The 13,713-nt window shown below is 42.6% G+C and overlaps 1 pseudogene; it reads right to left on the reverse strand.

Annotated features, from left to right (window-relative positions):
• Nucleotides 1-8,866, reverse strand: part of LOC132334602 (telomere repeats-binding bouquet formation protein 1-like) — a 15,794-nt pseudogene extending 6,928 nt beyond the window's left edge.
• Between the last annotated feature and the right edge of the window lie 4,847 nt (nucleotides 8,867-13,713).

Consider the following 13,713-nt stretch of genomic DNA (forward strand, 5'->3'; position numbering starts at 1 on the left):
CTTCAGAAGAACCTGAGAACCTCCTGGACAGTCTCTAGAAAGACTGTCTGGATACCTGATGCTTAAAGCAACTGTTTTTACAGAGCATTGTGGTTACTTGACAGACACAGGGATATTCCACACAATTTCTTTTGAGATCTACTAAAAGCAGATCTAGAATGCTACTTGAAGTCATCTTCCCAGGGCTGACAGACTCTCAGATTCTGAAAACCTCTATGGTTGACAGTATGAAGAAATATTCTGAGTGTTGTCATTCTAGTATGGAGGCAACTGAGGCGGTGTTAGAAAAGCTATGGAAAGAGCTTAATTTCCTTCAAACATAAAGTAAGAAACAGGGAATCCATCAGACTTGATGACTGCATGGCAAGAGCCATAAAACCTTTTTATAATTATCTGAGCAGTGAAGATGGCAGTGCCCTGGTCCCTTTCCCAGCTGAAGAAACAGTTAATTTTTCAGCAGCTGGATAAGGATTACTTCCTGCATTTGCTTCCTCCCATTCCAAACTTCAAGCCAAACAAGCACCTGTCAGCATACACTGCCTATTGACCCAAATGATTTGAAGATGTTAGTTAGTGGCTTTATCCTTGTACCTTACAAGGATCTACCTCTTACCATCCCTTGGTTTCTTGTCTTTTATTTTGGAAAGCAGAGCTTTCATTGTTCCACCAGTCTCAATCATGTCCTGAAAGACATAAAAAAGGAAATGATCTTTCAGGTTGGAAAGGAAACCAGACTGTCAGTGGATGAAATGAGAGCATACCAACCTGGCAGCAGAGTAAGATACTTTATTTTATGCAGTATGTATTAATTTGAAAAGAAGGGGAAAAAAAATCCATGTCATTGCACGCCTCCTTCAGTCATTACCTACCTCTACTACTAAAACATTCTCTAGGAGAGGGGAGGTTATATATATATATATATATATATATATATATATATATATATATATCTATATATATATATATATATATATATATAAAATATCCACCATTTGGGGTAGATCAGTAAATCAGTTCCCACAGCCATACAATCCTGAGCATTTCATGCACCCAAATATTAAAATTACAGGTTTGAATGTCTAGCAATTACAAATTACTTCAACTTCTTTTTCTAGCTTATAGAAAATCTGGGTTTACAGGAAACTAGAATACTTCCTACAATACAGATGCCTCCATTCTCTGCACACCTGTAACTCAGGCTGATCTACAATACTGATAAATGTTGCAGGTTGTCGTTTCACACAAATTCAAGGTTTTTTCCTGGGTTTTTTGCTCACATTGAACTTATCTTAAGGCTTTACTTTTGCTTGCTCCTTAAACTCTGGAAAGATGTGATTAGTTTTATCCCATTTCGGTAAGTAGGCCAACCTCATCGTGCTGTTTTTCAATTGAGTTTATTCTGTGTAAAATTACTTTTGCTTTCTTCCAGCTATCTTGCAGACATCTTTTCCTGACTTGCATATCCAATTCTTCTGCACTGTTCACATTTAATGAGTTATCATATCATTTCAGAGCAACTGTTCAGCTTTATAAAATATAAAACAACATTAATAAATAAAATTTTATCATGTAAACACAACATTTAAGAAGCATTTATTACATTTTTGTATGCTAAGGGACAGCCCCAATAATTTAATGCAAAATTACAATTTTTATAAAACTTAGATTTCTACATAAATGTTAACACACTTGAAATATAAGCTGCTGTTACAAGAGGTGAACTTGCAATTAGAGTTCCTACAAACTGTTTCCACAATGATGCTGTGAAAGAAAAAAAAAGCTTTTTCATTGAATTAACTCTGGGTTCTTCACCAGTACGAGTCTCTGCTTTTTTAAAAAAACAACTCCACAGTAATGGACACGACAAATCTCCACACCTCAATCTGACACAAACCTCTCTGTTGTGTTTGCAGCACAGAAATGGAGATGCAGGTTTGTTTTTTCCTAATTAGCAACTGCACACCCTCCATGCTCTAGAGATTAGAGGACAAGGTCTCTCTGCTTCATGGGAGGGATTGTACAGATAATTTATAAAAAACTGAAACAGGGGGCCCAAAAATACATCCTACTTTAGAAAAAAAAGATCAAGATTTCTTCAGATTGGAAATCAGTGCAGACACAGTGATTTCAGGCTTGATTATCTCCTGGTTCATTCCCTCCCTCTAGTGGTACACCCCCAGGAAGAAAGTATCCCCTGGGTGATAAATGACAATGTTGATCTTTTCCACACAATTTAGAGATGGGAAAGCTTTAAGAATTGGCCCTACATGGAGAGGTTTCACAAATGCATTTTTGCAACACTCTTGGAATTTTTACTTCTTTTTTTTTCTGCCTAAGTCAGTTCTTAAAGACAAATAGGCAACTTTCTGTGCAGAAAACAAACATCTTTTGGAGTATACAGAATTACAAAAAAAGCTGCCACAGAAGTTAAAATCACTTGGGGAATCAGCAGAACACAGAGATGGAAACAATCCCTCTCCTTTTTAAAGCAGTCACAGCAAGCTTACTCATTTGTATGCAGTTCTGCAGCACAAAAGTAGCAGCTTTGACGAGCTCCTCGTCCTGAGATTCTGTCAATACCTGAATCATGAGTGGCAGACCATTGTTCTGAGGCAGCTCACACTGGTTCTCTTCTAGAACAGGACATGGTAAAGGAAAGGTTTGGTTTCAGCCCCACACACCTTCACCTTAGAGTCACTGTAGGGGCCAATACTGGCAACTCTCTGCAAGTTTCTGCAGAAAGAGAGATTTTCATTCCAGACCCGAGCCTGCTGCAGTGACAGCAGGAGAGCTTTACATCCCACAGGATGATTTGACCAGAACTCAGGTTGCTGTAAGAAAACTGAAGGACTGAGACCACTTATTCGATGGAGTTCCAAGCTCATTTAATTGTGGCTCAAAACATTTGAATAATGACTCCTGTATTTCTTCTCTTTCACGACCTGCTCTTGGAGTAGATATGCAACATTTCTGTGAGGCCTGGGATGCAGAAATATCAAAATCTCAAGGTTTCTATTTAGCAAAATAAAATTAGTAGCTTAAGCCTGGTCTAGCCAATCTGTTCCTCCTCATTTCTTCTGTCATTGGCTGAATTTTTATTGTGCTCTCATTCCCATATGGAATCATATAATGGATAATTGCTAAACATAGTTCTTTCTTCTTTAAACTTAATTAAAAAAAGGAAATAAAAACTTTTACCATTTTTATTTTGACAGTGTTGGCATTTGAAGAAAAACCTTTTTTATGTTGAAATAATTTTTTAATAATTTTTCTTTTCAAAAGACATTTTCCATTAAGTCTTGTTTCACTAGTTCTTAATGAAAAAATGCCTGTTAAAATAAATTTATGACCTCTTGAGCTAATTATTGAACATGTTATTGGCACTCAGAGGATAAAAATCAAACTTTCTGAACACAAGGTCTTTTTCTTGTTTCTCTAAACATACATGAGAAACACCACAAGTACAAATGAATTTCCCTTTCTCTTTGCTTGCACTACCACAAAATACCAACTGAAGTGCTGTATTTGTGCCAGATAAGCTTGGGCAAGCCCTGAGGAACACGACAAAACCATTTCAGAGCCACCAACTGCTTCTGTGTCTTGAAACCAATGCTCTTACATGGCTTTTACAAATATTCCTGGCCTTGTAAGCAGTGGAGAGAAGCTCTATGTGCCAAGGACCATGAAAAGGGTGCTCAAGACAACCCATTTGCTAGGTCTGGATTGTAGTAGCTGTCAAGTCTGGATTAATTATTCCTTGAGACACCTAAGCCCAGCTCTGAATTCTTGCATATTGAGTCTACTTTTCAAAGCTACTTAAGACACTTCCTGCTAACAAGCTTTAAAATTTAAAGATGGAACATTCTAGAAAACTTTTTGTCCAAATACTGACATTGTATTATTTAACTGAACACTCTCTCGTGTTCCAGTCTTGATGAAGTGACACCACAAGAGGAGTCAGTGGATGAGAATTTAGGAGAAGCTGACAGACAGGAAAAAGAAAAAGCAAATCTTACCACAAACTTCAGTACAGTGTCCAATTGTTAGAATAATACTGATTTTTTTCTCCTGTGCTCAGTGTCTCATTGGACAGCAGCTTCAGCAGCTCTGACACAGTGGGATACTTTGCCAAGACAAAACTCATGGCAGCTGTTGGTTAAAATGATTGGAAGGAAAACAAAGTCGATTGTGAGTGTACAGGAATTATCCAAGGATCAAATGCTGGGTTTGGAGGGAACTGTACAGAGCCCTCAAAGCCTTGGGCCTGCTCAGCCCTGCCCTGCTCCACCTTGAACAGCTCAGATTACCCCACCCCTCCTGTGCTGCTCCCAAATCCAGTCCTGCCCATCCTCCCAGCCTGTGCTCCACGGAGAGGAGGCAGAAGATCTGATGAATGAGGAGGGCTTTGCACTGTGCAGCTTCTGGAGATCCTTGCTGAGTTTCTCCATGTCCTTGATCAGCTCCAGCATGAAGCCAGAGAGAGTTGAATAAGCTTTGACACGCAGAGTATCTGCCATAAAAAGAGCAGGGGGCAAGCCCTTCCTGGCACTGGCAACACCACTGCTAGAGCATCCACGCTGAGGCCCAGTCCTGTCACACCCAACTGAGCTGAAACTACCCTCACAACTAGTGCAGGTTGATGCTTTTCAACTTTTGGGAACTTCCATTTGAAGCTCTTATGGCAGAAGTGTGAGGTACAGCAACCATGGCCACAGCACAGGCTCGTCAGGATCACAGGTTTCTGCAAACCTTCTGTGGAAAACACAAAACCTCATCAGGAGAGCAGTACCCGGCCAGCAAACCAGAGCAGAGTGTGCTGTGCAGAAACACCACGTCCGTTCAGCTCCACCTCTAAATGACTAAAGCTTCCTAAAGCTACACAATTTATTATTCAGCCACAGGCATAACTCCAGGATCCAAACTGACTGGTCAAATCCAGGCCCAGAGCTCAGCTTTACTTACCCAGCACGGGCAGGAGCATCTCAATTTTAATTTTCAGTTGGGTTTAAATTTCACTGCATTCATTTGAGCAACAATGGGACAGTAATCAACCTCAGATGAACTGAATCACTCCCCACTTACACCTCTGAGTTTTAAAAAGCATCGCAACATCCACTGGGATGTGGAGAACTTAACTGCCTTTAAGCATTCATTTCTGCAACTTTTCCACCAGCACAAGACTTTAAAAATAGCATTTTAAAGTTGCCATAGATCAAAAATGTCTTTCCACTCACAGTTAGTAGCATTACAGGCATTCAGAGTCTTTGTTACTACCACTGCAAGTCTCATGCTGGAGTGACACAAACAGGAATCAGGCATAAGCTCAAGGAGAGCTTTGGCTAATGTATCCAATCCTCCAATAGAAACAAAAGATTTCTGCACATCTGCTCAGTGGAAAAAAGAAAAAAATGTGATTTAAGCAACAGAGTCTGCAAATTCTTTTAGCTTTTCACCAAGTAAGTCCATCAGAGTTTTTCTGTGCATGTGTCAGTCATTACATTTCTTATACAACAGAAGCTGGAGATACATTAATCTCAAGAAATGCAGTAACCGCAGATAAAATAGTTCCAGGAAAACATGACCCTGATATGTGCACACAAATGGCAAACATCATGCCTGAGTTCTACCTAAGTCATTGTTTTCAGCCATGTCACAAGGACTTTAATTTAGACACACTTTTAATCAGAACAGCTCCCAGCAGTTTTACTGACCCTATCAAATGTAAGCAGGCTGTGGCTATTTGTGGACTTGAGCACAGCACAGTGTAGGTAAAGATGGTGGAGTACAGTGGTCAGAGTAAAAGTGGGAAGAACAGCAAATGACTTTGTAGAGATTGACAAGAAAGAAAAACCCATTTACCTCTTGAATTAAACTTCCTTTTATCAAATTCAAAGCTGTGTAAAGCTTGAGCTGCACTTCCAGTTGTTTGCAACTGTGAGACCAAGAAATGAAGAGATGGGATGAACAATCTCAGGCTCTGTGCAACTCTCGAGCCACCCTTTGGCATAGGGAAAAACCCCACAGCAAATGTTCTGATTATCTTCTAGAAAAGTAAAAACAAATTACCCCAAATCAAAACGCAATGAAATCAACTTCAGCTGAACAGTAAAAATGAAACCAAAGTGTTACCGATTTGGAGAATATCTCTGAACTTCTTCCACAGTTTTCAGAGCAACACGTCCCGTGCTGGGGGTTGTTGACACAGGCACAGAGAGTGCTGCACACTGAGGACCAGAGCTGATAGCAGGGATCAGGGTTTTCAGCTGACAGATTCTTCTCAGATGTGGAGAGAGTTGTTCTGTTAAGGAAATGCAAGCAAGGCCCAGACAGTCAAGGAAACATAGCTGCTAACCAGCCTACTATTTGTCTGTTTGAATTGCAACCCTGTTCACCTGAACAACTGCAGCAGCAGGCTGATGCAGCCTGTGTCTCTGACATGGGTTTGCCCATTTTCTAAAAGAGAACACACACAAGACTCCAGAGACAAATGCAACTGCAGACAAAATCTTAACAGCAAGTTGAATTTACATACATACATTCCCTTTCCTAAGCACATATCCTCCCCACAAGGAAATACAAAATCATATCAACATATTGGTAAATAACCTTTCCATGTCTCTCTCTTTCTAGACACTCTCAGAAACTATGGGTTTGCATTTGCAAACTCTCTTCTTAGAACTAAACCACGTTCTGCTGTTTAAGGAAATCCCAGTGAGCAATGACCTACTTCGACAATTCAGGTTCGGTTACATGCAAACATTCATCTTTATAAATTCACTTCACCACAACATTGCTTATTGCATGTTCCAAAGTTTGGACTGCAGATTGGCAAATAGAAAAGGAGAGTTATCATAACACAGAAAAAAAAACCAACTTACCATTATTTGACACCAGTACTAAGATGACAGAAACAGACATTCTTTTCAAGTTCACATCAGAATCCTTTTTAATTCAAAATAAACTGAGTTCTTCAAGCAACTCAGAAGTACACAAGATAGTGTACTTGTCAACAGTGTCTGTTGACAAGACACTGAAAACAAAAAGTGAAAACCTCAAGTAAGCTACTCATCATCCTAAATTATTAAGTTTCAATTGTGGCCAGTATGTGGGGAGCAGAGACAGGGCAGGACTATGAAGTGCCTGAGGGCTTCCCCCTGCAGTGAGGTCTACACCAAGCAGGACCCTGGCAAGCTCTGGAACAATCCAGGAGTCACTGAACACTTGCTGCTGAGGGAGAGGGGGAGTGCAGCTGTCTGGTAACTTAAAGACACCCTGTGTGCACAAGTCAGCAAGGCACAGATCAAATCTGGGGATGGACAGGGCAACTGGGGCACCTTCCCTGCCCTTTCTCCAACTGACAATCGTGTAGTCTCATTTTGTGAGACCAAAAGAAAATGGAGACAAAGCAGGAGCACAAGTAATGACAGGGGGCCATAGCACACTCAGAAATACAAACAGTGTTATTTTTATTGCCATTACTCTCTAGAATAATCCCCAATGTAAATAAAGCTGCTTCCTTTACAATGCAATGAGCACTCGACTTGGCAAGGTCATTTCTAAACATCAAACCACCAATTTCTCCAAAGTATTCGCTTGCTTCACCTACAAGAGGAAAAACTTTTGCTTCTGTTTCTCTGCAAAATGAAAGGCTTCTATGATTTTCCAACATCTCAAGCCTTATGTCCTTTAGACATTTTTACAGTGCCCACCAGTTCCTTGGCATATATGGTGAACATAAATGCCTGCATTGTTTCTAAGGAAAAGCCTTTCTTACTGTTTTGTTGGCAAATGGAATAGACAGTGACCACAGCCTCCTGCTGAGACAGAGGGCAGTCCAACTGAGATTTAAGGCATTCCAGCAGTAAGGTCAGATCTGTTTTCATATCTAGGAGCAAACACAAAAAGCTTCATTAAATTGTTATCTTTTCTCTCTATTAATCTAGTCAGTATTAGAATAAACCTGTCAAAATGCAGTATGTAGGTGTATTTTAAAAAAGGGGGGGAAGTGAGCCAAAATGGAGCTACATCACTTCTATTCAGCCACAAACAACACACCTAGAAATATTTCTGTCCATCCTTTGTTATTTGAGCATGAGTTCCTTTGCAGAGTAACAGCTTCCTTTTAATATTTCTGGCCTTTCATTACTAGTAACTCTTAGTAAGTCTGATGTAAACTACTAAATATTAAATTCACAATTGCAAGGTGCATTAAGTGTAAATAATACAGAGCCATTAAAGTATTCAGAGTGCAAATAAAATTCAGGGTGCAGTTGAAAATCTGTGGAGTAGTAAGGAAAGAGTCCAAGAGCACAAGGCTGCTCCGTGGTACTGAGGTACAGGAGACATAAACCATGCAGCACAGCAGAAGAGCCCTCAGTCACGTGGTTGGAAACAGAACACAAAATATTCTCTGGGCACCTACACACAACCCTGGGTGGGAAAACAGACTTGGAAAATCTGCTTCTTAGTCTTTGGGGTATCATTAAAAGACTTAGATGATAATTATTTCTAACAGTGACAGAAGGTATTGTTAACAGTAAACCATTACAAGGTCTGAGGGTTCTTAAAGAAGTTAAAATACAATAAAAATGTGGATAAATATTAGCAAATTAAAACCAAAAACTGTGACTTCGTAATGGTGTGTTTTACTATGTGTGCAGGTTTGACATTGGATTTACCCTTTGCATAGCCAATACAGTATCCAAAATGTGGAAATTAGGAAAAAACATGTTCTCCCAACTGCTCACCACCCCACAACAGGCCTATCAGAGTCTACTAAAACTTTGTAAAATTGATGCAGATTATAATGACAAATTATATGAGATATCTTACCACACTGACTTATCTGCACCTTTTGAGTGTTCATTTTTTTTAAATCTCTGTTCTTGTTCTACAACAGCAAGGAAAAAGTTTTTTCAGTTCTGTTCAGATTAGCAGTGTTTATATTATATGCAGTAGAAACAACATCATTTTTCTAAAATGCACTTTTCCCAGTTTTCTGCTTTTACTTTTTCATCTCACACACACACGGTTGAATGTATTGTTGTATGGCAGAGTTTTCCTTTGGAAATACAGTCTTTTATGACAGCCCTGCATTTGTAACCACCAGGTGATCATCTTTTGAGAGTGGACATTCTGCAGAAATCAGGTCGTTCCATGTTACCCCTGAGGGGCACTGTCAGTAAAGAACATCCCCTGCTCTGTGTCACTGATCACAACAAAGCTGATCCAACTTTCCTTACAAGAGTGGCCACCTTTGCCATCAGCCAACAACTGGCACTAAGACCAAGTCATGTTACTTAGGGGGTGAACACTCTAAAACATTCGGCCTCCTGCTGCTCAAGGAGCCACCAAACCATCAGCATTGTTCTGGCAGCACTGATCAAACCAAGGGCAGTGAGCACAGAGACATGTTCCTTACAGTGAGAACCCACTGAAATTCTCCAAAGACATTGCCACATTACATGAACCATGCAACCCACCAAACCCCACAGCATTGCTTCTTCACAAACCCCACAGGGCAGCCTCTGAGAGCAGAGCAGCAGAGTGACATTCAGCTTTGGAGGCACAAAGATGCTCCCTCAAACACGCCCCAAGTCCCAAACAGAGAAGGTTGATGCAAGCATCACAGTAACCTCTTACAATTTCTCCAAAAATTACTTAGCTCAGGTAGAAACTTTAAATCAGTGGCAAATGCAGCATAAGAATGGATTCATTTTCCTTCTCCAAGTGGAGCAAAGGCTCAAAGCAGAATCCTTGTCATCACTGTGCATCCATCCATTGAAAGCAGCCAGCCCTGCTTTCTCTTGGGAGTTACTGATTGCCCCGTTCCTTTGCTGCTTCCCTTAGAGAGGAGAATTGAGAGAGGTCATCTCCCTGCAGCCTTTCAGAAGTGATAACAGACATGCATTTCATTTTCCTGCAAATCCAACCCTGCCACAACAAGGAAAAGCTTGCCAGCCTTCCTCACCTCTTTTTGTCCTACTGCCACCACCCTGCCAGCCTAAGAAAAAACACAACCCACCCAAACAAAAGGAAGCCTGTAAAAATGAGTTTGCTCTGGAGCTAATTGCTTTTCAGAAGAGTTTCATTTAATACATGTTTATACAATTATGCAATATAAGAAGCACAAGGGGTTTAAAACTGGATGTATACAAGGACACATCTTGACCTTTACCTGCATCTTTTTGACTTTTGCAACCTACAGGAGGTACACAAAATAGTATTGATAAACCAGCCTACATTAATTAGATTCAAATAGCTCACCTCGGTTGTTGCATCACAGAGCAAGGTGGAAAGACAAACAACTAGATTTGCTTCAACAAACAGCTGGCAAATGTTGCATCTAAAATTCTTCTCCATCAGTTATGGAAAACAACCCAGTAACATTGCTTTAAATCTCAGAAACCACTCCTGGAGAAGTGCAGATCTGTCAATGTGTGTGCTCAGCAGCACCAGAGCACATGGCTGGCACGGTCAGTAGACCAGCCAGCCTGGGCAGGACTTATCCTTCAAAACCCAGGGAGCAAAGGCCAGAGGGGAGAAGTGCGGGTTGTTGGCATCCTGTGGAAACCAAACCCCACAGCAGCAGCTGAGGCCGTGAGGACGCTGCGCTGTGGAACAGGACTTGGGGCTGTCCTGGCCTATTTCAGCTCCCTCGCACCCTCCTCCCTCAGATGAGCCGTGAGTGATTTACAGCTCGTTATCAGAGCTCCACTCTGGAGCCTTAGCAAGCACTCCAGATCAGCCCAAATATAAAAGGGAAAGAACATATACATATTTAAAATAAGAGCGGGGTGGGGGGGTGGGGGTTGGAAGGCAACAGTCTAAAGATGAAACAGCAGCCTTCTGTGGGAAGGCTGGGGAGTGCCGAGGGGGGAAATGGGGCACGGCTCGGGTACCTGTGATCCAGTGGCGCGGGTGTCTCCGGGCAGACCCCGAGGCGAGGCGGGTGCCCGCTGCCGAGCGCTGTCCGGCTGAGGGGTGGGATCTGCGGGCTGAGGGGTGGGATCTGCGGGCTGAGGGGTGGGATCTGCGGGCTGAGGGGTGGGATCTGCGGGCTGAGGGGTGGGATCGCCGGGCTGAGGGGTGGGATCTGCGGGCTGAAGGACAGCGGAGGCCCCGCCGGGCTGATCTGGGATCTCGCGGAGCTGAGGGCAGAGCCCGGCCCGGCCCCTCAGGAGACGCCGCCCCAGCGCGTCAGGGCACGGCCGCCCTCGGACTCGGGACAGCCCTGAGCCTTCCCCTCAGCCAGGCGGGAAGCGCTTGGAATTGTAGAACCGTCAGAGGTGAAAGAGATCTTGAAGAGCATCAGTTCAACGTCAGCCCAGCTCTGACACTTCAAACACAGACCACTAAACCATTTGCCAGTGTCAGATCCAGAGGTCTCTTTAACACCTCCAGGGATGGCAACTGCACCACCCCTCTGGCCAACCTATTCCCAGGCCTGAACACCTGAGCAGTGGAATTTTTTTTCTAAAGTCTAACCTGAAATTCCTCTCAACGTGAGGCCACTTCTTCTGGCTCTCAGTGCAGGCCCAGCAGAAGAGAGCAGCCCCCCCTCAGTGCACGCTCCTGTCAGGGAGTTGGAGAGAGCGGTGAGGTCCCTCCTGAGCCTCTTCTCCAGACTGAACAAACCAGCTCCCTCAGCTACTCCTCATGGGACATGTTTTGTAGAGCCTTTGTGAGCCTTGCTGCCTTTCTCTGGACACACTCAGCCCCTCAATGTCCTTTTTCCCGAGGGGCCCAGAGCTGACACAGCCCTCGAGCTGTGGCCTCAGCAGTGCCCAGCACAGAGGGGCAGGCACTGCCCTGGTCCCGCTGCCCACACTGCTGCTGATCCAGGCCAGGTGCCATTGGCCTCTTGCCCCCTTGGGCACACTCTGGCTCACACTGAGGCGGCTGGTGACCTGCAGGATGTGGCACTTGGCCTTGTGGAACCTCAATGGCCTTGTCCTTGGCCCATTGATCCAGTCTGTCCAAGTCTCACTGCAGAGCCTTCCCGTCCTCCAGCAGATCCACACTCCCACCCAACTGGGCATCTGCAAATTTACTGAGGGTGCTCTCAATCTCCATCTCCAGATCATCAATAAAAAAGTTAACCAGGCAATAAAGAAGTTAACCAGGACCAGCCCCAAAACTGAGCCCTGGAGAACACATTTCAATGCAGCTCTGTTTGCATACTCTGCAGTTGGAGGCTGCAATGCCCCCACAACAGAAAGAGCTGCCATCCCTTGGCATTGGCCACACACACAGGTGCAGGAAAAAAACCTTTTACTCGGTGAATATGGCTGACAGGACTGAGCTTTTGGGCACACACTCCCTTTCCCTAATGCCCCTGAACTCAAGAGGAGGTATTTCACCTTCCAGCTCTTTGCACCATTGGATCCTCAGACGATCAGAGCTCCACCAGCCTCTCTCATCCTTTTGCACCTTCTCCCCACTCAAACTGAGGAGCAGCTTTGATAAGAAAAAATGCAGTTCTGCTGCCAAGGAGGTGAGCCAATTTGCAAATGTAACTTACCCTGCCAAAAACAGCTACTGCCTTTTTCTTTGAGAGGTGAGCCATCAGAAGTAATGAAAATGTGTTGCATTTTAAACCAAAGAGGAAAAGAAACGAAAGCACTCACAGGGGATTTGGCAAAGGCAATAGGTGCCAGTGTGGCTTATCCTGTTGGCTGCTCAGTTATTGCAGCCCTTTGCTACTTTACCATTTTTCTTGTTTGGAGATTGTGCTCAGATAATTCAGTGATGGGTACAAGAGAAATCTAAAAAATCATAGCTGATCTCAAGATAATACAATTTAGGAAAATTTGAATAGATTGTGAAGTATTTACATCAGGGTGATGACAGTTACCACACACAGAACAAAAGAAGCCCTTTTAACAAAACTTCAATTACATCCTTGTTCCTCAAGCCCTACTATCCATTTGTTTGGCTGATGTAGTATAATGTAAAAATACTGTTCAATACCTTGTGATGTTTATACTTTCCAACACTTCTGTTGTGTTTTCTAAAAGCTGTGAGTATTTTTTAGTTTGAAAAAAAAAATCTATTATTTTGGTAGCAACATTGCAGTTCTGTCTTTTCCTTTTGGTACTCAGCTGAAGAAATAAAGAAAAAAAAAAGAGCAGAAAAAGTTGCTGAGGTGGACAGTAGATCACAAGGAGCAAAGTTACAGGAGATGAGTACATGACTACAGCCACTGCTTAAGAGCATCTCTCACAAAAAGCAGACTGGCTACACTGTCCCAACTCCATCATTTCAACTCTGCATGTTTTGTTTCTTGCTTGGCAAAGCTGAGCTGAGCCATTTGTACCTAATATGAATAACAACTAATAATACACACTTACAGTTCTCTTGTATTACTGCAACAGCACTAGGTACCCTTAGAATTTTTTAGGGCAATTGCAGTGCTGTCTCTAAATTTAAACCGGTTCAAGATATTATTTGTAGCTTATTCTTGAAGGTAATTTGCAGCAAAAGTCAAAAAATCATTGCAGATGGTCAGTGACTGGACTGTTATGTGTATGGGATGCACAGGATGATTTAAGTGCTGCTCCATTCTGTGTGACTCCAGGCTTTGAAAAGAGTAATCCCACTTGGCATTTGGACTCCATTGGAGCTCAGGAATTATGGATCCAGAGTAACTTGTTAGAAGCTTGTGAAAAAATGTCTCTGAAGTTTACAGCAGAGCTGAAGTGTACAGAAGGA

This window comes from Haemorhous mexicanus, chromosome 16, assembly GCF_027477595.1.
Source record: "Haemorhous mexicanus isolate bHaeMex1 chromosome 16, bHaeMex1.pri, whole genome shotgun sequence".
Classification (NCBI taxonomy): domain Eukaryota; kingdom Metazoa; phylum Chordata; class Aves; order Passeriformes; family Fringillidae; genus Haemorhous; species Haemorhous mexicanus.